The following is a 25,572-nucleotide window of genomic DNA, read 5'->3' as shown; positions in this document are numbered from 1 at the left end:
GTGGTCGTCGAAGTCTTCCGAGCCTATGGCAATGTTGTGAGCCACACAAGGAAAAATGGCAGACGTTCACAACATACCACTTGTTGAATGGTGTCCGCCAAATCAAAGAAGAACTGTCCAAACATGTACCATCCTATCAGTTAATAGGTGACGAGGGAGCCACAATGGCCAGCCACGAACGTGTGCTGGATGTGGACATTAGGGCCATGTTCGACCATATTGTCTCCGTCGTCGTTTGCTACAGATCCCGACCAGTGACTCAGCTCCCAAAATGACGGTCATTTCTTTACCAGACATCTACGCCAAAGCCGTGCGCAACTCCGATGCGTCACTTCAGGAAACACCTGTTAACCCGCCGGCACTCCCTATTGGGACTGATAGTACGGCCGCAGCCCCACCGCACCATCTCTTCCGACGGCTACGAGACTATCAACTCTCCAGAGCTCGATACCAGCCCGCCCGCTGCGATGGACTTGCGAGTGCGGTGCCTATATCTGCTTTTCTTCAGACTGGCGTGACCTTGGACACTGAACGTCCATTTATTTATGCAGAACAGCTCCTCCGAAAGCAGCGGTCGCCCCGAAAACGGAAGAAGAGAAGACAAAGGCCCTCAGACAGCACACTCCTTTCTCCCTTCGAGCTCCCCCACAACAGGAGTGGCTGCTCCTGATGCCCCATCTGAGCAGCGTCCTTTCCACCACCTACGATCCCACCTGACAACGATGGATCTCTTGAAGGGAGGTTCCCTGTATCCCGCTACGGCACCGCCACCTCGATGAGTGCGACAGTCGCTTTCCACCAGTTCCAGTCTCCTCGGCTGACGATGTCGACGATGGAGCAGATCAAGATGGTGGCTCACCTTTCGGACAGTGCTTCATAATGGTTCCTGACCCACCTTCTACCCGGTGATTGCAGCCACAGTGGCCGCCCTGGCTGTTTCACACCAGCCAGACGACTCGACCAGACCCTCTGTGCTAATGGCGGGAGCATGTCCACAACACTACCGCATCGCGGCGATGAATCTGGCCACCATTCGGGCTCCACGTAAACTGGCAGTGTTCTTGGACACCGTTTATGCTGCTGATATCGACATTGCTCTTCTCGTAGAAGAGATCGTCACTGATTTCCAAGCCCCCACTGGCTACATGGCACACATCTCCCATGCCTCTGACAATGGTAGTAGAGTCGCGATACTCCTCCGTACCAGAGTCTTAGCTGAAGATGTAGTGTACTTTCCTAATGCTAGAGGTACGGCCCTAATGCTATTCAGCGTCCACATCCTCTATGTACATGCGCCGTTCAGCTCCAGTTGAAGTAGTGAACGACTCATCTTCTTTGCTGACGACGTATCGCAATGGGGAAATAAAAGAAACCGTAGGCCGTATACCAATCGCTGCTTTTCTTGAAAAGTAATGAGGGGCTGAATAAAAAACCACCATTATTCTCCAATTGCTCTTAGTTTTTTGAAACTTGGCTCAAAAATAATTTAATAATCAAGGACCATACAACTACACTCCTGGAAATGAAAAAAAGAACACATTGACACCGGTGTGTCAGACAAACCATACTTGCTCCGGACACTGCGAGAGGGCTGTACAAGCAATGATCATACGCACGGCACAGCGGACACACCAGGAAACGCGGTGTTGGCCGTCGAATGGCGCTAGCTGCGCAGCATTTGTGCACCGCCGCCGTCAGTGTCAGCCAGTTTGCCGTGGCATACGGAGCTCCATCGCAGTCCTTAACACTGGTAGCATGCCGCGACAGCGTGGACGTGAACCGTATGTGCAGTTGACGGACTTTGAGCGAGGGCGTATAGTGGGCATGCGGGAGGCCGGGTGGACGTACCGCCGAATTGCTCAACACGTGGGGCGTGAGATCTCCACAGTACATCGATGTTATCGCCAGTGGTCGGCGGAAGGTGCACGTGCCCGTCGACGTGGGACCGGACCGCAGCGACGCACGGATGCACGCCAAGACCGTAGGATCCTACACAGTGCCGTAGGGGACCGCAGCGATCTCCTACACTGGCCGTATACCTCTGGTGATCGTCGAGGGGACACTGAATAGTGCACGGTACATCCAAACCGTCATCGAACCCATCGTTCTACCATTCCTAGACCGGCAAGGGAACTTGCTGTTCCAACAGGACAATGCACGTCCGCATGTATCCCGTGCCACCCAACGTGCTCTAGAAGGTGTAAGTCAACTACCCTGGCCAGCAAGATCTCCGGATCTGTCCCCCATTGAGCATGTTTGGGACTGGATGAAGCGTCGTCTCACGCGGTCTGCACGTCCAGCACGAACGCTGGTCCAACTGAGGCGCCAGGTGGAAATGGCATGGCAAGCCGTTCCACAGGACTACATCCAGCATCTCTACGATCGTCTCAATGGGAGAATAGCAGCCTGCATTGCTGCGAAAGGTGGATATACACTGTACTAGTGCAGACATTGTGCATGCTCTGTTGCCTGTGTCTATGTGCCTGTGGTTCTGTCAGTGTGATCATGTGATGTATCTGACCTCAGGAATGTGTCAATAAGGTTTCCCCTTCCTGGGACAATGAATTCACGGTGTTCTTATTTCAATTTCCAGGAGTGTATTTGGGCATTACAAACAAGCAGTGCTGGAGGATAAAAATTGAGGTTGCAAAACTATATTTTTCGTGTTACGTTGTCAGATTCCATGGGCTGTAACGAGATAAAGCCATCTTACTTAGACACTGGCAGCAGATCAGCTGCTATCTACTTATCACACACAATTAATGATTTGTTGAGATTTTAATTCATTAATGTTGCCTTAACTTTCTTTCTCTTGTAGAATTTCATACAAATAGCAGACAAACAACAAGCTACCGTGTACAATTTAAAGCGTTCGTTTTCTTTAATAATTTCGAATGATAACGCGTTTTGTAATCGAATACATTTATTTACTTTTCAGAAGATCTGAATACAATTGATTTTTTGAAGACAAAACAAAAAAATTCTTTCAAGAAATTACGATTAACAATTCAGCTAGCAGTCAAAATAGAACATTTAGCAGCAATAATTTCATGACAAGAATTAAGATGAAACTTCCTGACAGATTAAAACTGTGTGCCCGACCGAGACTCGAACTCGGGACCTTTGCCTTTCGCGGGCAAGTGCTCAGGAGTGCTAGTTCTGCAAGGTTCGCAGGAGAGCTTCTGTAAAGTTTGGAAGGTAGGAGACGAGGTACTGCAGAAGTAAAGCTGTGAGTACCGAGCCTGAGGGGTGCATCGGTAGCTCAGTTGGGCAGTCTGCCGCCGGCAGTGCTGCGAGGCGGTCACGCGCCAGAGCGCTGCGGGCGCCGTTTTCCCTTCTAGACCACCATGGCGCACAACTATCGGAAGAAGACATTACGTTTCAACTTTTGTTCCGACTTCGCCCGATCCAAGGCCCTGGAGGTAGAACGATTTATTCGCGATGAAGTTAAGATACCACCAATGGATCTAATTGGTATCCACTTGTCGATAGTTATCAGTACCTTCTACGTCAAAATGATCAACGATGCGGCGTGCAACAAGGTGCTTCAAGAGGCAAAACGTGGACTGCGCTTCTGCCATTCCGACGGCAACGTCGGACCCGTTACCGTCGATCACGCAGGTCTCGGCACACGGACGATAAGGATATTCGAACTGCCGTTCGAACTACCTGCAGACGTCGTCATCGAGGCGCTCCGTCCCTATGGCAACGTTCTGGAACATGTTGCCGAACGATGGGTACAATTTCAGACCTATCCCGTTTTAAACGGTGTTAGACAGGTCCGCATCGAGTTGCAGAAACACGTGCCTTCTTATCTACGTATCGGAGGCTGCGTGCCATTATAATGTACGACGGCCAACCTCGAACCTGTTCCGGTTGCGGGAAAGAAGGTCACCTACGGTCTGAATGCATTCAACGACGTGTCGCGCAGCTCCCGTTGTCGGAAGCGTCCGTCACACCCACGATGACCGCCCTACCGGTCACTTACGCAGCGGCTCTTGCCACGTCTACAGTTTCGTCCAGTCCGTCGCCCGGTCCTTCCGATCGGCACGTCCCACCGTCCCAGTCACCTATGAACGGTGCGGACGTCCCACCTGACAACCTTGCCGCCGAACAGGCTCCCGCACCGGACGCTGAGGAGAACAGTACTTCTTCACAACACCTGTTTGACAATTTCATTGTACCCACCGACGCATTCGAACCAGGTCGACGCTCTTCCTTGCCGTCGTCCGACACTGAGGAACACGTGCGCAAACAACGCTCGCCACGTAGGTGCAAACGCCGTCGCCGTTCACCCACGGGCTCTCAAAGCGTTGCCACCCGCGACGACGAAGACGACACCCAAACAACCGACATTTCCATGCAGAGGTCGGAGGACAACTTTCACGATGATCAAGACATTTCGCAGGACGGGACCTCTATGGAGGTCGCCACGCACAATGTAACGATCGGTGCGCCGGTTGAGACGCCTGTCTCCCCGCCGACAACTCCAGATCTCTCTCACCACGACGCAATTCCCATGGACATTGGACGGACCCATGGCATAGGAGCATGGGCCGACGAGATTGAGGAAGATACGCCCCCTCCTCCGGATGAGTTGCCTCCGCAGGACAAGGCTGCCTGTTAACATCAAAAGCGAGGCCCTGCACCTGATGGGACGGGACTTCCTGTCAGTGCCCTCCTATTACTTGCCTTGGTGATGGTAGATGCGCGTCCACCACCACTGAAACAAACGTATCGGTTTGCCACGCTGAACATCAACATGATCGGCACTGTACCCAAGCTGCAACTCCTATGTGACATGCTTCGGGCCTCTGACGTCGACGTCGCCCTTCTTCAGGAAGTACGCGTTGCCACACTACCACCAGTCTACGGCTACGACTCATACACGTCCGCATGTGATCAATCAGGGCGTGGAGTGGCTTTCTACATACGCGAAGGAATCCCACTCAAGGACACGACAATCCTTCCCTGTGGAAGAGGCATGGCTGTTACCATCTTCGACACGCGCGTCATCAATATCTACGCTCCGTCTGGCTCCACGAACCGTCGGCAGCGGTCCACTTTCTTCGGACATGACGTGGCGCCCCTGTTTTCTGGAAGCTATGATCGCCTTATCATGGGAGGCGATTTCAACTGTGTCCTCCATCCGCAGGACCAAATGCCTAGTTATTCGCCATGCCCGGCGCTTCTCACCTTAATCGAAGATTTTCACCTAGTGGACGTTTGGGAGAAAATTCATGGCAATACCCCCGGTTTCACCCATTATACAGCACATTCTGCGAGCAGACTGGACCGGTTATATGTCTCTGCCCACCTTGGCAACGACGTCGCCCTAGCTGAACGGTGGCCCCTTGCATTCTCGGACCACTGCGCCGTCATTTGCTCCCTGGCTCTGCCACCTCAGTCAGTGTGGCGCAGCAGAGGTTACTGGAAGCTTAATACCTCCCTCCTTAATGATCCACACTGCCGACAATGTATTGCCACTACGTGGGCGTCTTGCGAAAGACGCCTTCCGCAGTACACATCCACGTTCCATTGGTGGCTCAAATGTGCCAAACCTGCGATCAGAAAGGCCTTCATACAATGTGGCAAGGAAGCAGCAGCATGGCATCGAGACACCACAAATTTTTACTACGCCGTCCTCCGTGAGCTCGATGCACTCGCTCCATCACCTGACACCCATAGGGAACGACAACGTACCAAAGCTAGTCTCCTCTCTCTTCAACGTGCACGACTGCATGGTGTCGTGGTGCGTTCCCGACGACAAGACCTCCTCCACGACGAAACCCCATCCACAATCCATGCCGCATCCGACCACAGTCGTCGACGTCGACTCTTCGTCTCCCACATCACGACCTCCGATGGTGTTCACCACACAACACAGGCGGTGGTGGTGTCTGCCTTTGCTGAACATTATCGCCAATTTTATGATGATGAACAGATGGCGACGCCCATTCCTGATGATCTCCGTCCTTCCCTGACCGGACACTCACCGTAGCGGAGTCAACGTCCATGATGTCTGCAATCACCGCAGAAGAGGTAGTAGATGCGATCAACAGAGGGGCCAAGAACAAATCACCAGGACCAGATGGTCTCCCAGTGGAGTTTTACCGGGCGTTCACCACGTTGATGCTTCCTCGCTGGACGGAAATGATTCAGGAACTCTTTACTCCATCCTTCCCAATTCCACCTGAATTCGTCACTGGCATTCTTCTACCTGTGCCTAAACCGAAGGGAGGGTCTCATGTCTCTGCATTTCGCCCCCTTACACTCCTGAATGCAGACTATAAAATCTATGCACGCCTCTTAGCAGCGCGCATGCGCACCGTCTTACCTACGGTCCTTTCACCTGAGCAGACTGCACGTGGTTGTGGGGCCACCTTACAAACAGCCCTAGGAGAATGCCGTGACCTCATTGCACTGGCGTCGGTTTGTCGCCTTCGTGCAGCACTGGTATCCGTCGATTTCACGAGTGCCTTTGATCGCGTTCGACACCCATTCCTCCTCATGGTGGCGACACGTATGGGGTTCCCATTACTTTTTGTCGATGCCATTCGCCGGTTACTACTTCCCGCCGTCTCGATGGTACAAGTCAATGGGAGGCTTGTAGGACCGATTCCTATACGTCGCTCTGTACGTCAAGGATGCCCTATGTCTACTTTACTATATGCCATCGCACTTGAGCCCCTCATCACTGGACTTACCTCTAGACTGCAGGGCCTCACTTTGCGTGACTACACTTTTCACTGTAGGGCTTATGCGGACGATCTTCTCTTTCTCACCTGCTCCTCCACGGAACTCAATGACGCCATCCAATGGATCCACCAGTATGGACATCTTTCTGGTAGCATTCTTAATGTCCGTAAATCGACTATGAAGCACATTGGGCGCGGCCTCCCGGCTATGGTGCCGAACCCACTCCCAGTCAGTACCACCCTTCGTTACTTAGGTATCGAATTTACGAGCTCCACACACCGCACAGTGGCCCTGGCATACCGGCGGCTTTTGCAGTCGATTCGGCACCATGTCCGCGGTCAAGTGCACCGTAACTTAAACCTACTCCAACGTGTGTCCTATGTCAACATGTATGTAGCCCCTAAACTGGTACACGTCGCCAGATCCTCCTAATGCCGTTACTCCTTGGCCGCCACATCCAATCAGCCTTTGGATATTTCGTGTCAGCAGGGGCACTTTTCAAAGTCCGCTACAGCACTTTAACATTGCCTCCTACAAAAGGTGGCGTCGGACTCGTCAACGTGCGGGCACGATCTTCTGCACTCTTTGTCCACACTCTGCTGCGGCACTGGCAGGGGACGGTTCCGTCCTTAACACGTAGTCTCTTAGATATCCTTCGACCAGCTTCTCTCGATCCACCGATCAATGTGGCACCTATTTCTCCATTATTGTACCACGTCGCCAATTGTTTCATAGAACTCAGCTACGTTCGGGCCGATCTTCCAGTCGCCCGTCCTCCCCGTACAAAAGATTATTATCGTTTGTTTATGCTGTCCAACCCTTGCGACCCCATGGTGCTACGGCATCCTGACATTAACTGGCGCACAGTTTGGGGGTGTGTGCATGCACCCTTTTTACCATCGTCTGTGTCTGCACTCTGGTATGTTTTAGTTTATGGAAAGTTCCCGACTAACAGTCGACTTTATCGCATAGGACTGGCCACCTCCCCACTCTGCCCTGACTGTCAGCTCGAAGACACCGACGAGCACCGTCTTACGTGCCCCCTGAAACAAAACGTATGGCTCCTCATCCAACGAATCGTGGGCTTTTACCTCCGTGCCCCGCCACCGACGGTAACCCCGGATTTCCTGTTGTTGCCCCAGACATTTCACTACCCTCTTGCTAAGCACCATACTCTCATCTGTTTTCGAGGACTGGCTTTAGAATACCTCTTTCAAAATGGTCCGCATACAGTCCTTGACTTCTGGTACAAAGTTGTGACCTCGCATAGCACCCTCACCCGCAAACCATCTTACCGACAAACTTTTGCCGGTTATCTCCGCAGCGTCTTCCTTGACCCCCCTCAAAGCTGGGGTGTACCATGCATACCTGTCACATGATGCAACACCCTTATCCACGTTCCCATGCATCGACAAAAAAAACTAATAATAATAATAATAATAATAATAAAATAATTAAAAAAAAGCGAAAAGACAGAATATGTTATACTTTGTTGTATTTAATGTTTTTTTCTTTTTAATGTATTTATTTATTTTTTTGCTTAACTAACAGTTATTTATATATGTTTAAATGGAATGGTACCTTGAAGAACTCTTGCATAGTGAATATATATGTACTTTTAGTTTCTTCAATACAAATTATTACAAAAAAAGAAAAAAAAGGATGTTATATTTTGTTGTATTTAATGTTATTCTAATAATTTGAAAAAAAAAGTTGGTAGAGCACTTGCCCGCGAAAGGCAAAGGTCCCGAGTTCGAGTCTCGGTCGGGCACACAGTTTTAATCTACCAGGAAGTTTCACATCAGCGCACACTCCGCTGCAGAGTGAAAATCTCATTCAAGAATTAAGATGTCAGTATTGAATTAATGCATTGGCAAACATTAATGTCCAAACATTTCATAAATACCCGTTCTATTATGCACTGACTTGCCAGTCGAATCCTTTCGTCGGGAACAGTATCATTCAAAGACGATACCAATCCTTCAGCAGTCACAGGACTTCGTAGCACAAATAAATATTTTTGGGATACAAATGACAAGCCTGGCACACACCTTCTCCTTCGCTCCCAAAAAAGCAACAGAATCATCGATTCTGGGTAGAAAAGGACAACTGGTACGTTATTGTCCCAGCAGTGCTGTACCGATTCTTGTTTCGTGTTCAAACGACTCTTTGGTCACCGCATCCACAACTCTAATAGGTATCATATTTTATATCTGAAACTACTCTTTTCGGAGATTCTGATGTAAAATGTACTTACGTCATGCGTTTGTTGCAAGAGGAACCTGCACCAGGGACCCTGAGGCCCAGAGGAGAGCTGGTGTTATTATTAACATAGCTCTGATAGCTTTTCCCTTTTTCTGTAATGACCTAATACTTCAAAGCAATGGAAAATTCACAAATAAACATTACGCGTTTTTAAAAACATCTTGTTTAAAAATTAAAAAAAAAGTTGCCTCAGTGGTATGACAGAATAATATAAGGGTTTTTTACTCAAATATTAACAGCAAATGAAAAAAACATGTTGTAACCAATACCAAACAAACAGCGAAAAACGCCGTTTATGGGGAACTAAAATAACGGTATATGTTTTAACCGGCCGTTTTTCCCATCCCTACATTAAAGTTGGGCACCCCAAGCTCTGTGCAGCAAAATGAACCTGTTGGCGTTGTAGTTAAAATAGCTCTGACCGCTTTTCCGATTTTCTTTAATAACCTAATATTTCCAAGGAATGGAAATTTTACAAACAAACATAATTTGTTTTTAATAACGTCTTATGTAAAAATAAAAAACGATTACGCCACTGGTGTGATAAATTAATGTAACGGTTTTTTACCCTGTTATTAGAAGCAAATTAAGAAAAATATTATAACCTAGACCAAACAAATAACGAAAAACACCGGTTACGGAGAACTAAAATACCGGTATCTGTTTTAACCGGTCGGTTTTCCCAACCCTACGTTGAACTTGGTCATTTCACGCTCTTTTGCAGCAAGAGGAACCTGCACCAGGGACCCTGAGGCCCAGAGGAGAGATGTAGAACAACAACAGTTCTGGTGGTACCATTTGAGCGGGCCATGTAACCGGCACCAGGTCAAAGAGGTGTCGGCGACTTCCGCCGCGAAGCGTGCCCGGCAAGCGGACGGCGCCCACGATTTGCCTATTACTTGCGAAGGGACGTCTCGCCGCCCGCGATCAGTGCGAAATAACAGCCCGTCGCAGGCCGAGTGCCATAATTACTGGCGCGTCCCTCGCAATTAGCTGCAAAGTGGTGTTTTCCAGTGGGGCGTCGGCGTAATTCACGTTCGGGAGGCGTGTTATTAAGGCATCCGGCAGAGCGCAGGAAGTGCGCGGCCACGCACGAGCCGGGTTTGTCGACCCCGCGGGTCGCGGTTCGAGGCTGAGCGGCGTCCGGCCAGGCCTGCGAATAATGGCCAACGGGACCGCGACACGCCGCGCGCCACTTCCGATGTGCGCCAGCACTCACTGGCGCCAGCCACCATGCGTACCAGCGGTGCGGCCGCCACTGTGCCGCGAGCAAGCAGATCGCAACTCTGCTGGCGCCCTGTTGCTAAATGTACCCCTTTCTCTGTTCTCAGTTTGTCATCCCTTTGCCACGCAGGTGAAAGAACGGCAGTAAGTAAGGAAAAGGATGGGAGGAGCTGGTGGGTGTTCTCACTGGGCCATACACAGGCTTCTCAGTGCTGATTAAACCAAATCAATAAAGATTTATGAATGTGTCTTTGATCATTATGGATACTTTCTGAATAAAACTGTTCAGGTAGCTTATTGTGCAGGGTGTTTCACAATTCCTATTACAGGCTTAAAGGGTTTTACGGGGTACGTAGTAAGTAAACTACTGATAAAGGACCTTTGTACGGAAAAGTGCCAATATGAATGTAAAATGCGTTTGAAGAACGGAACACTTTCAAATCTCCAGCTTCACGGTAGCACACAGTGAGTGCTCGTCGTCACGTATTTTCTATGCGATGAAGGATGCCTCGTCAGAGTTCGGAGTGCGCCACGTCCATGGAATACACAGCCAACCCACCCTTCTAGTTGCTGAAGTACCAGTTGTTGTAGCTGGCCGGAAATGGTAAGAGATGTCGTATTTACAACAGAAACTGCCGGGGCCAACGAGGTATACGGGCCCTGCAACGAACGTGTGACGTCATACTAGTAGGCTTGTCAGACACATTCCGTGATCCCTCGGCTCCTCGAAGGGTCCGCTGGAGATCGGTATTTAATTGAAAGGTGCCCACTACGTAAGTCTTCATTTTGTCGGATAGTATCGGGAAGTTATCTGTATTTAAACGCGCACTTAATAATTATTAAACTCGTCTGAAATAAGACCTGTAGTGTCATGTCCTGTGACGTACTCGCCACGGCCTTGTCTTTTTCATGGGCCTTGAGGACTGCACAACCGCGCCTTCTTCTCGGTTCACGTGTGAGTGCCTTGAAGCGACAATCTTTAAAATTATTTTACACCCAAATGGTACATTTCCGGACACGGGTTTCTTATTAAAACGTCATCTAATACGTCCTCTGGACAACACCCAGAAACCTGACATAGGAATTGCGAAATAACCTGTATATCTGTTTATTACGTCTTTTTGGCTCATACCAACTTAAGCTCTGTCACTGCTCGAAGAGGCAAGTTACTGGTCCTACCGCAGAATTTGGCTGCCTTTCAAAACATATAACTTTAATAATAAATTGTTTTATCGTTACAATCTGTTTTAGAAACATACATGCTCGTATTTTAATACACTTATTGGACAAATCTCAGCTCATATGGCACAGATGGTATATATCGCAATCGCGTAATTTTAAGAGCAGAACGATTTCCATAATCACAACAGCACGTTAAGGCAAATTATATTCAGTACTAAAGTTTTATGCTGCTGTTCTATAGATACACTTTGGCCTCAATGGCTGAATTGGTCTGATTAATTCAAAAATTGTTGCTACAGAATTTTTGCTGTTACGTTAATATATTTTGTCACATTTCAGTACATCATAAAATCTTTTGAATTTTCACATTAACAAAGCCAAAATTACATAGTTCGCCCAAAATAGAAAAATATGTCCTATCGTATCAAAGACATTACACTATTTCACTCTGCGGTAATAACAAATTCCAAAGGGCTCGCAATTTTTCTTGACAAATGAATTTTCTTTTAATTTCGATTATTATTTCATAAATGAATCCAGCAATAAATGTAGTAAATAGTACTAGATTGCGTAATTAATAATATAAATTTTTAAGCGAGCCAAATAATTCGTAATTTCAAATGTTTCTTAAAAACTAATTTTAACTGCACATTCAGAGCTAGTAATTATCGATTGCAACATCGAAAATAATTACTTTCATAAATTTTAACTTGAAATACAACGTACTGTATATAAAATTATATCTAAGTTTTCCGAAAAGTTGCTAAGATAATATTGTCCTATCCAAAATTTGAAAAATAATACTGGCATCGACAGTTACTGCCGAGGAAAAGCAGTGCTTGAGAAGGATGTCCCATTACAGTGCCGACTTGAACTTATTTCTGCTGTCTGAAAAACAAATTAATATGGTAATGTGTTACAGTACTCATTCACATCGTATTTTATAATTTAATTTTGGAATTTTGTATTGTCGTTACGGAATGTCTGTCAGCGACCACCTCAACAAAAAAGAATAAAAGTCTGCGAGTGAACCTGTTAATAGAATTTTAAGAGCAGTGGTCATAATATTTTGGCTTATCAGCGTATGCAATGTACCATAGTTACACAAAAGCCCTTCCAACACGTTTTGCACAGTCGATACTATGTCTTTCGTAGTAAAAGTTAACGTGTAGGGTTCACTTATGGTCATAGTCACTATTGAAACCCAGAACATAATACACTGTAGAAAATAACATTACCAGCGTTTATGGGTGTAATAGGACTCCGAAAGTTTGCTGTTTTATTAATTGATCAATGATTTTGAAAAATTTAGAAACAAATCGTATTATTAATGGCATTACTTTATCAGTCTCTTGTATTTTCCCTGGACTCAAATCTCGATAGTGAATAACAAGTGACGCTCTTTCGGCGTGTTCTGTTGCTGTTTAACTGAATTTATACAGACAGAGGATCAATATAAGTATCAAACCTGGGAGATTCGCCTCCAGATAGTAATCGAAAGAAATACGTATATCTGATCTAATAACTTCAGTTTTCACTATTACATGCAAAATTTACTTTTTATTTTTAAATTGGTAAAATATCGCAGTAGCTGTGATTGTAAAATGTATTACTACCCCAGAATGAATTTTCTATCAGTCAATTGTAATAACAAAAATAGAAAACTTCATTTATTGTTAACACTGCTTTAAAACACAGAAGAGCAATGCATGTCTAACACCATGATCTACCACTGATGTATAGATCAAGGTAAATCGTACCTTAGTCATCTAAGTAAATAGTACGCACTCTTTTATAAACTAGTTGTATGTATTGTAGTATATATAAATATGCCTTCAGCTTCCATTCATTTTCACACTTACATTGTAGCTCACATTCAAGTTTTAAATATTTCCATTTGTGAATCTCAATAAACGCTTAGCTATATGAGCGATATTAGCTATTATCACTGACTCTCGGTTGCCTGTCTCATGTTGTATAACGGATTAATTATTATTTCTTTCTTATTTAATCGGTCTTAATAAAAATTATTGCTCTGACTGTGACGTAATATTTTGAGAAAAGTTGTCTGTTTTTTCAGTAACCGAACTCTTAACGATAGATTATTACCTATTGATTTTTTTCCTGTGGTTAAGAACTTTTACGGAGATTTCTTTGTGATGGGAGTTTCTAAGTGGAATAAGTACACTGACAATTTTTTAAGGAACAATCCATTTTCTTATTGTGTCTCTTTCTTGTACACTTACTGCGTTCGTTGTATCCCCAAATAATCTATCCACTTGGCCCTCCCCTGTCCATAAAGAAATCGAAAAAGGAATAACGCAAATTGCCACCATCAGTTTTCATCTAATTAAAAATAATACACCACTAATTTTCATCTAATTAAAAACTAAACATGTGAACGACTTAAGGAGTTGTTTCCTAGCTAAGATTTGTATCCCAGCAGCACCTGTTACACGCGAGTGCGACACCCCAAGCCAGTTTTCTTTAAAGTAAAAGTAATACTCTTCACTGCTTCATACAGTTTAAGAGATCCAAAATAGCACTTTGTCGAAGTCCAAGGTTTCTTTCTGTAATGTACTAAGAAATAACTAAGTCAGAAAAGTCTCGATCTATCCCGTAGCATTACGATACTATTTATTCACCATTCATATAAACTCTCGGCATCTTTGCGATTAGAATTATTTTCTCAGGTGAGAAACGGTTTCTGGTTACACTGTAAACGGCACTACACGTGAGTGAGTATCAACCAGATAATGGCCGTCAACTGCTATTGCACCTTTTCCGTTAACTGTATTCGGTACTAGACATTACACTCATAACGATACTGCAAACTGTCTACATATACATGACTACTCTGCATTACATACACTGCCGTTCCATTCTCGAGTGGCACGCGAGAGAAACGAACTCATAAATCTTTCCGCCGGAGCTGCAATTTCTGTTATGTTATTACGAGTACATTTCTCCCTATGTAAGTGGGAACGAACAAGATATTTTTGCAGTCGAAGCAGAAGCAGAAAAGTTAGTGATTGAACTTCAGTGAAGAGATCTCACCGCAGCTAAGTTACCTTTCTTTTAAACTTGCTACCGCAACACGTATATCACATCTATGACACTCTCTCTCTCATTCTGCGATAGTACAAAACGAGTCGCTCTTCTCTGAGGTTTGTCGATGTCCTCCTCCAGTGCAACCAGACAAGGATCCCACACCGCGCAATAGTAATACAGAGGACGATGGCAAAACGCAATTTAGGCAGCCAATTCATTAGATTTGTTACATCTCCTAATTGTTCTGACAATAAAACCAGTCTTTGGTTCGCTTTCCCCATTACATCTTCTATGTGATGCTTCCAGTTTAAAATTTTCGTGACTGAAATGCCTAGGTGTTCAGTCGAATCGACCATTTTTAAATTTTGTATAATTACCGGTAACCAAAATTTAACGGAGTTTTTTTAGTATTAATGTGGACGATCTCACACTTTTCGTTGCTCACGACCTGTTGTCACTTCACGCAACGTGCAGATGTCTTATCTAAATAATTTTGTAACTCGTATTAATCAATGTTGTCTTCTATGTTTTTCGCCATATTTTTTTCCGCAGTTGCAGATATACAACTTTTATACGTTAATTAGCGTCTTTTCCAAATAAAACAGCTAATGAAAAAGAAAAAAAAACATATTACTACAGAGACTTCTGAAGAGGTTTAGAATAAAGCGAAACGCGTCTGGTCTTAAGACTTCCATTACAGTCGCAAAAGGCGTTAATTACTCTTTAGAACTCGTATTAATCTTCTAACGACTTTACTAGACGGTAAACGACAGCGTCATCAGCAAACAGTCTAAGAAGTCTTCTCACATTGTCTCCTTTTTGTTTCTATAGTTTAGGAACAGCAGAGGACCTGCAACACTCCCTTGGGTAACGCCACACATCACTTCTGTTTCACTCGATGACTTCCCTTCAGTTATTACGAACTGTACACATTCTTACAGGAAATCTGTATTAGTTCGCATATCTGAGACGATACTCCACACGTATGCGATTTAGTTAACTACGTAACACTATGCTTCAACGCCACATGAACTCAATTTTATATTCTATTAAAATCTACCGAAATCATGTACTGATAAAGATGTTTTGTCTGTCGCTACAAAAGTGAGCGCACACAGTGTCTAGCAACTTTAAATGACGGAGAATAGCAAACAGTCGTCCGTTCCTTTCAGGCTAACTTGATGATCTCGGAACGTGTCAGCAGATTCAGTGGTGACCATTACTGTATTCAGCAAATATTCTATTTTAAACTTGACTCCTGAAACATGTGTGTTTTTGGTTTTGGAAGTACACTGTCTGCTGCTTGTGGTCAGATACTTTATGACACGTTATCGGTAATTACATCACTTGAGCATGGCCTTTAAGGCCGAAGTTGCCCACTTGTGCTAAACATAACGTTGCAATTAAGCAACATCCGAGGTGGAACTATGACACTGATGATTAACAATTTCCCGACTGTGTCACCTACATGAAGAAAATGATCCAAAAAACATTATTTTCTTCGTTGCTAAATTGCTTGTAGTCCACATTTCAGTTCCGTACAAAGCTACACTCCATACAAACATTTAGATGTTAGAAAATATCTATATTTTAGAGACGTTTTTCTCGCTGTTTTTCAGTCTGGATTTCATATCCTCTCTACTTTGTCAGTTATACTGCTGCCCAAAAAAGCAAAACTCACGCACTGCCTTTAGTGTCTCATTTCCCATCCTGTTTTTGCCATTATTACCTGATTTAGTTTCACAATATTTAAATGGTTTTTAGTGGTGAATGGTTGTCTGGAAAGTGATTTTCAATAGGAAACTGGGAGAGGTTAGTCACTGTGGAACTCTGCAGTCTACTGTAAGTTTCGTGTGCCATAAAATTTTGCAGGGACGCCGCCCAGTTTAATTAAAATTGGGAAAATTTAATATAAGAACTGATTAATCACTGAATTGGCAAACGTAACTAATGTGTTGATAGCAATAAAAAGTGGATATATGGAATTAACGTACGGAAACAATTTAAGTACAAACAACAAATCAAATAATTCAGAACAAGCTGAAGCTTGAGCCTCAACAAAAAAAAAAAGATAATGAGACAAAAGTCGTCAAATTTAAGGCCACCTGTGGCGCTTCAGAAACGGCAGGTGGGACGCATTAGAAATAATCTTATAAAAGGGGTGGTGTTTGTCTGAGAAACAGTCATCACAGTTTAACATTTTAAAAATAAAACATCATATTAAAAATTCACAAAGTAATTATAAACTATTATCTGTCGTTGCCTGTTATTTAATTAATTAACTCAATTGTATTGTAATACTAAGTGCTGAGATACAGTGCTGTGAGAAATGAAATGGAAATCTTAACCGTGTACGGGAGAAGTTCACACAGACCTACACGAATCACACACACAATAATAGAGATATAAAGAATTTTGTCCATCACCAAAAGTCAAAGGCTCAGAGGTTGATCCCTGTCGCTATGATTGGATTACTGTGAATAAGAACACTATGGTATACTTTCCGACAAAGAAATTTATCTGCATTACCTTGCACATAAAACCCCGGCGTGTAACACACGCAAATGACATGAATATTCACGAACAAAGCAAAATTACTAAGACCTGTGAGAACTTGAAGAACACAAATGTAAGCCATAAAGACACAAATAGCAATACGAGTAAAACTTATTCAAGATGGTACTGAAATTACCCATCGTGAAATTACCACCACGTGGTACGAAAGAAGCTACACAATCTTAAAACTGAAAGAAAACGAAAAGTATAAGAAATAATGATTAAAATCTTCTGGGTATTATGCCACGTCATTGCTAAAAACTAACAACGATAATAAACTAAAACTGACGTTCAGGCCGAAATGCAATGACCTTCCTCGGAGGACGACTCAGGAAGGCCGTTGCAATTCGACCGAAACGTCGGTTTTACTTTATTATTGTTGTTAGTTTTTAACAATGACGCGGCATAATACCCAGAAGAATTTTAATCACTATGACACTGGCCGTGAAAGCCTACCTTCTTATAGAAGAAATAAAACACACACACACACACACACACACACACATACATTCCATTTAAAATAGAAGTCAGGTAATTTAGTTTTAAAACTGTGATGGAATAACTAGCTTCCTACACCACATGTTCTGGCTACACAAAACAAGGACCGGAAAAAACTTACTAAATACAGAACATATATTCGTGACTACACGATGAAAAATATAAGGATTCGACTATCGAACTTCAAAATTGACTAGCAAATCATTCGCATGTATCAGAATAGCTACACACCATCACACAGTAACATACTCGCCAACGCCAAGTCGCTCTTGTTCCGGCATAACGATAAGTGACGGCACGAAGATGAAGAATGCAATAGCAAAGAAGGCGGTGAGATGACGTCAGCCAATAGCCCGCTGACAAGGACAGCACCACGACAGAAGCGCCCTCTAGCTGAATAGACGCGCCGCTCCTGACAGCCTCGGCCATACCGTACCACACCGGGACTCGCACAACAACACAGGTGTAGACGACACTTCGATAGCAGTGACGTATGATCCATATCAATTGCTTACATGTTCACAGCAAAGGACTTTCATTGTTTGCATGTCGCCCATCGCTTGCGACACCGTTGTAAATTCAAGTTAAGTGTTATCAATCTGCTTTTGAAATAAAAACTATTAATGTGATTTGCTTGAATTGTTGCATAGCTATCTGAGAAAGCACCATCCTTTAGGCACCCTGTAAGAGACGAGTGTGCAGGACCCCACAGCTCTTTTGACAACCACATTCACGGAGCCAAGGTCCAGTACCGAGTGCCTTGTGCACTGACTTCCCCCAGGTGGCAGAAAAATAGCAGAGGGGTCTTTTCCGCTACCAACCTAACTATCGTCGAATGACTCATATAAAAGACACATTCAAAATACTCACTCAATCATTCATACAGATGAGAAAGAGAGAACTGAAATTTGGGAGCACAAAATGTAGGTAATGTACATAGGATTAGTGCGTACTGGAAATATTGATACTTTAATGTAGTTGTGTGCCACTGAATGGGGACAAACAGGAAGCACAAAACTAAATTACACATAACTGAGGTTGGCAGGGCGAAGTACAAGTTAAATAGTATGACATAAATCCAACAGAGACGTTTCACATACCATTACCATAGTTTAATTTTATTCATATTAATCTGATAATCTGCCGGCCGAAGTGGCCGAGCGGTTCTAGGCGTTACAGTCAGGAACCGCGCGACTGCTACAGTCACAGGTTCGAATCCTGCCTCGGGCATGGATGTGTGTGATGTCCTTAGGTTAGTTAGGTTTAAGTAGTTCTAAGTTCTAGGGAACTAATGACCTCAGAAGTTAAGTCCCATAGTGCTCAGAGCCATTTGAACCATTTCAACCATCTGATGATCTCTTCTCCAAATACTGTCCATTCCGTTCCACAGCTCTTGCAAAAAGTTTGCCATCCCTAACAGAATTGCAATGTCATCGACAAACGGCAAAGCTTTTGCTGCTTCCTCAGAGTACGGATTAAATAACATCAGGGAGAGACTACATCCCCGTCTCATTACCTTCTCAACCACTGTTTCCCTTCAATGCCTTTCGACTCTTATAAATGCAGTCTTGTTTCTCTACAAGTTAAGGATAACTTTTCGCTCCTTATATTATATTCCTGCTGCTTTCAGAATTTTAAAGAGTGTATTCCAATCAGCATTGTCAAAACTTCCTTTACATCTTCAAATGCAATAAATGTAGATTTGCCTATCTTTAGTCTACCATCTAAGATGAGCTATAGGGTCCATATGGCCTCACATGTTTCTATATTTTTCTGGCATTCGAACTGATATTACAGTTTTTCCATTTGTTTTTTGCATTCTACTGCATGTACCGATGTCCTTAACACTCTGATGCGAAATTCAACAAAAAGTACCATTCGAATTATCTAGGTCACTCTGTATTAGCTGTATGGGTCAGTGAAATGAAGCAGTCCCCTAAAAAGCCTATTAGATTACTATGAACTGTGCTTTCTGTTTTCACAGGGGAAAATAAATACCACGTTACGAGAAATCTCGACTCCAGCCACTAAAGGCATTGAAATAATTCCTGTAGTAGCCGAAATTCGTCTTCCATCTGAGTGGGTGTGCAACATCATCGCATTCCTGACAGTTCGTGCGTTAGCCCTTTCGGTGTCGTCTTCTTGGTCACGTAAGTCGAAGGTGTCAGGAACCACAACCCCTCCCTGATGCATGTCGTAAGATGGTGCCCGTGAGATCTCTGTCACATCCTGTTTCCACAGGGAAAGTGTCATCTGAAAAGCATTGTAGGTGAGCAGCCTTTTCTTGTATGTGTGACATCGTAATTACAAACCTTGCAAGGTGTCAGGCAAATCCAACACCTTCCATGAAAACCCTAACATGATAAGCAAATCCAGTAGTATGTTACATAGCTCCGAATAAATCGTGACATTAAATTAACCAAAGTAATACAACTAACGAGTGAGCAAATGGAACACCACAGACTAACACAAGAATGCCTAAACGCATGTCATACCTTCCCACCGTGAGACAGACGCAGTTCCGAGGGGAAAAACGAGAACAGAAGCCGAGGGCAGAACCGTGTTAAGCTGAAGGCCCTACGATAAGGGACGGACACCCACGCCTCCAGCTAACCGCTAGGTCCACCCCCAGACCATGTTAAAAGCTAGAGCCCTCCAGAAAAACAGTATAGATCTTACGATAACACAAAAAGGGCCACACCACCCGCAAGTTTTAGCGTGAGACTTTTTCGCGTCTCTGTTACGTTGCAAACTTTAAAAACATTGCCCCACTACGACAAGTATAACGTTTCTCATTGGATCGACAGAATTTTTGCAGGCGGAGCTTGAGGTTAAGATTGAGACCCTGATTGGTCAGATGAAAACACGGCCAGATAGTATTTTAAACCAACTTCGGTAAATTGTAGTAAGGAGAAGTTAGGAGAGAGTTGCTTCCAAGACAGCGAGGTGAGCGGAGCTGTGCTGTCGCCGCCCCCTGACGAACACTGACAAGGTAATGAACGCACGCGATGCTGCATAACAGCGCATAAAGCTTCACTCAGAACTGCAGAAGTCTCATCTGTTACACCCCCTTTTGGCGTAATACTAGTGTCGATCGACAATTAAAACTCATGGTGTTCACATTTGCCACTTGAAGTAAAAATCTGAAATGCGATGTTTTTTTCTGTTATATAGTTATTGAGAAGCCACAATAGCCACTGTAATTTACAAGTTAGATAAGTAATTAAAGATAATTACTGTCAGTGGTTCGGGGAAGATTTATCTGCGCTGAAAATACCTTGAGCCGTCTTCTCTCTCCAAAAACATACGTTTTTCATATTATATGCATTGTGCTGCCACCTACTGACAGGTACTCCATATCAGCGACTTCAGTAGTCATTAGACAACGTCAGAGAGTAGAATGGGGGTCTTCGCCGAAATTTCAGACTTCGAACGTGGTCAGGTGATTGGGTGTCACATGTGTCATACGTCTGTAAGGGAGATTTCCACACTCTTAAACATCCTGAGATCCACTGTTTCTGATGTGATAGTGAAGTGGAAACGTGAAGGGACATACAAAAGCGTACAGGCCGACCTCGTCTGTTGACTGACAGACACCACCGACTGTTTAAGAGGGTCGTAATGTGTAATAGGCAGACGTCGAACCAAACCATTACACAGGAATTCCCAACTGCATCAAAGCCCACTGCAAGAACTATGACAGTTAGGTGGGAGGTGAGAATACTTGAATTTCATGGTTCAGCGGCTGCTTATTAGCCACACATCAAGCCGGTAAACGCCAAACGACGCCTCGCTTGGTCTAAGGAGCGTAACCGTTGGACGATTAAAGAGTGGAAAAACGTTGTGTAGAGTGATGAATCACGGTATATCCGAAGGCAGAGTGTGGGTATGGCGAATGTCCAGTGAACGTACTCTGCCGGCGTATGTAGTGCCAACAGTAAAGTTTGGAGACGGTGGTGTTATGGTTTGGTCGTCTTTTTTTTTGTGGAGGGGCCTTGCACCCCTTGTTGTTTTGCGTGGCACTATCACAGCACAGGCCTACATTTATGTTTGAAGCACCTTCTTGCTTCGCACTGTTCAAGAGCAATTTAGGGATGAAGATCGCATTTTTCAATACGATCGAGCACCTGTTCATAATGCTCAGCCTGTGGTGGAGTCGTTACAGGACAGTGGCATCCCTGTAAGAACTGGCATGCTCAGAATCTGACCTAAATCCCACAGAACACCTTTGGGATGTTTTGGAACGCCGACTTCGTGACAGGCCTCACCAACCGGCATCGATACCACTCCTCAGTGCAGCACTCCGTGAAGAATGGGCTGCCATACCCCAAGAAACCTTCAAGCACCTGATTGAACGTAAGTGTGGAAGCTGTCATCAAGGCTAAGTGGGCCAACACGATATTGAATTCCAGCATTACCGATTGAGGGCGCCACGAACTTGTAACTCATTTCCAGGCTGGTGTCCGTATACTTATGATCACACACATACACACATAGGGTGGCTCACCTAACTGTGCCACCTCAAATATCTCTGGAACAACAATAGGTATTCAAAAACGGTTTTCACCAGCATGAACGTACGGTAGGGGCATAGGAAACCAAATACAATGCGAAATTTTAAAACATAAACCAATACTATTTTCAACACAAACTTGGGTATTTTTAAATAGACACCCCATATTATTTCGTATGCAATCAATAGAATGAAAAATCACAAAAATGATGACGCTGGTTGCACCGCTATATGTCAATTACATCCCGAAAAATTGCGAAGCGAAGTTGACGCTTGAAATAAATGAAGCGCATAGCTAGCGCACGTCCTGAGACTCTAGCATGCACTTTTGCATAGTGTACGGTACATCCATCATGTTGGAACCACATTGATAAACGAGTTTCCAATCCTCTATTCTCCATGAGAAGTGCTAGTGTGTGTTGAAGAAATGATGCATATTCAATGTTCCACAGTAAAAATAGGGACCTAGAATAGAGTTAGCAATGATACCGCACCAAACATCGACACTCCACTGTCGTTGATTATCAGCTTGGCGAATCTAGTGGGGATTTTGCACGGACAAGTAGTGCATGTTCCGCAGACTCACATTACCATGATTTGTAAATGAAGCTTCGTCTGTAAACAACGTGTGGCATAGAATACTGGATTACCTCGCAACTGCTGAAGCGCAAACCGACAGAATGCAATCCGGGGTTCCAAGTCATTCCCATATAGTTCTTGGAGCAGTGAGACATTGAACGAACGCAGATTCAAGATTCTGCACACACTACTTTGGCTTATTTCTACACGGCGTCCAATTTCTCGTACACCCACCTGAGGATTGAGCACTGCAACAGCCAGAACAGCAATTTCGTTCCCATTGCCAGTCGCTGGGGTTGTACGTCGACGTTTGGTGGGAGTCCAGTTTCCTGTTTCCATGAATGTCTTGCAGATGTTACCAATGTTCGACGTGACGGAAGCCGCCGATCTGGGTAGCGTGCAGCATACTGTGTCACAGCTGCGGTTGCATTTCTGTGACATTCGCCATAAATCAAAATTTTTAGTTTTTCTTCATTACTGAAAGTCAGCATATCTACCAGATGACGGCAAATGTAATAAGCCACAAGAAAACCGGTTTTAATGTGGCAAAAAATGTGAATTATGTTACAATATAACAGCAGTTCAGCAGACCAGATTAGGAGACACCTGTACACTGAGGGTAGCGCGTGCGTGGTGATATTGGTATGATTAGCACAGGATATAGGCGCCAGTGCAGGCAACCCCTGCTCTGAGCACAGTACTACATGCGGTGCATTACGTCAAAAACTGTGACTCCGTTGGTATCCTTTACAAGCCACGTATTTCAGAACTTATGAGGTTAAGAAGCGGGAAACCAAGTCTGATAACAGTAACTGTACCTCTAGTTGTCATTTCGCAACAATAAACTTTATGCGCCGGACATCCATCATTCTGATACCGCATTATTTGACACATTATAAGAGGTGGACCGGTTCAAGTAAGGTACTGTTCAAGAAGGGGCTGAACTATCCCCCTTTAGGAGTGCCATCAATGAAATATGAACTAATGATGTGTTGTCAGACAATACGACATCATACACTAACACTCCACTTTCGTAGTACGTCAATGATATCACAATAAGCCGGCCGGTGTGGCCGAGCTGTTCAAGGCGCATCCGTCTGGAACCGCGCGACCGCTATAGTCGCAGGTTCGAATCCTGCCTCGGGCATGGGTGTGTGTGATGTCCTTAGGTTAGTTAGGTTTATGTCGTTCTAAGTCCTAGGGGACTGATGACCTCAGATGTTAATTCCCTTAGTGCTCAGTGCCATCTCAATCATTTTTGAACATCACGATTACCGGCAGCGTGAGGTGCACGCTTGAGTGAGGGGGTGTCCATTTAAAAATACACAAGCTTGTGTTGAAAATAGTATTTGTTTACGTTTTAAAATTTCGCATAGTCGTACGTTCAAGCTGGTAAAAACCGTTTTTGAGTATCTATTGGCGTTCGCATATATTTGTGTGCGTGCCTGAGTTGTCCTGTCGGATATATCCGACAGAACAGACGCAAGAGATCAAAATGAATAGAAAATTGATCCAACTTTTTTGCCTTTTTGAATGAAAAACTGCACCTGCAGGTGTATTTGTTGGTTTTAATGCTGTCGTACAGTATTTCCACATGTATTTCTTCTGAACGTGAGAAAATTACCTCATTCATCGTTGAGGTGGAGCCTTTTGGCTTCGAAAATAGGTAACAATTGTATTGGAAGCTAATGTAAACACAGCTGCTCGGATATGGGAGGAAAAAGGGGATGAATATTATTTTCCATTGTGGAAGCTTCTTTCATTGCTATGAGTGAAATATGTTTGTCTCCTTGTCTTACAAAAGCTGTTGCTATTATTTGTCGTTTACGCAACATTGAAACAGTAACTTTACAATGAATTGACTCACGGATGTATATTTAGTATATCTGGCATCAAATGAAAAAATTAAATATGGCAGAATTATGTTTTGTGCAGTCAATATCGAATTGAAATATTAAATAAATTTAGTTTATATGCCAAAGACTCCTGTCTTCCTGAGTCAGTACATGTAAGAAATTCCACTTGGTGGCAGAGGCTGACGGAGTACAGTATCGGTGATGTGTAACCAATACATCCGCTCAAGTGCCGCTAGAGTTTGGCGTGTCACATCGAACCACTTGTGGTGGCTTCCATTGGCTGACCTCTCGCTGCGGATGCGGTTCGCGGAACTCTTGATGAAGGTACTGGCAGCCCACGAGGCCAATGAAGCACTTGTCCAGCTTCACAGAAGAGGTTACATGGTGAGTGCTGAAGTATCATTTTAAACCATGATCAATGCCAGAAGTTCCTCTTCACAATTGAAGCGTAATCTCTCCCCATATAGCGATTCTCACTTGCTGTATCTACATCTACATTTATACTCCGCAAGTCACCCAACGGTGTGTGGCGGAGGGCACTTTACGTGCTACTGTCATTACCTCCCTTTCCTGTTCAGTCGCGTATGGTTCGCGGGAAGAACGACTGCCGGAAAGCCTCCGTGCGCGCTAGAATCTCTCTAATTTTACATTCGTGATCTTCTCGTGAGATATAAGTAGGGGGAAGCAATATATTCGATACCTCATCCAGAAACGCACCCTCTCGAAACCAGGACAGCAAGCTACACCGCGATGCAGAGTGCCTCTCTTGCAGAGTCTGTACAAAACATCCTAAGCAGTGTATCGAAAATGTGCAATACGTGGGTGTAAAGACGTTTCGTTTAAATTAATTCCTCTTTTGAACAATACACTGATCCCACGTGCTTAGACACGAACGTCACCATGTCACTGCTTGATTAAGACCTAGTAGCAGAATTCCTGATCGCAACACGTGAATTCCTGATCGCAAAGGCCGGAATCAAGTTGACCGACACTCGAAGAATGAAAGAGCCTTAGGAGTAGAATACATACTTTATTCGTATCGTACGCTAATCTATAACATTTGTGATTGTATGGGTAGACACCTGGTTGACCTGAACTTGAAATTTGTTTTTGAATTCTTCATTAAACAGCATCGTGAAAATTTAACAC

This window comes from Schistocerca gregaria, chromosome 5, assembly GCF_023897955.1.
Source record: "Schistocerca gregaria isolate iqSchGreg1 chromosome 5, iqSchGreg1.2, whole genome shotgun sequence".
Lineage (NCBI taxonomy): Eukaryota > Metazoa > Arthropoda > Insecta > Orthoptera > Acrididae > Schistocerca > Schistocerca gregaria.
Note: the sequence above shows the minus strand (reverse complement) of the source record.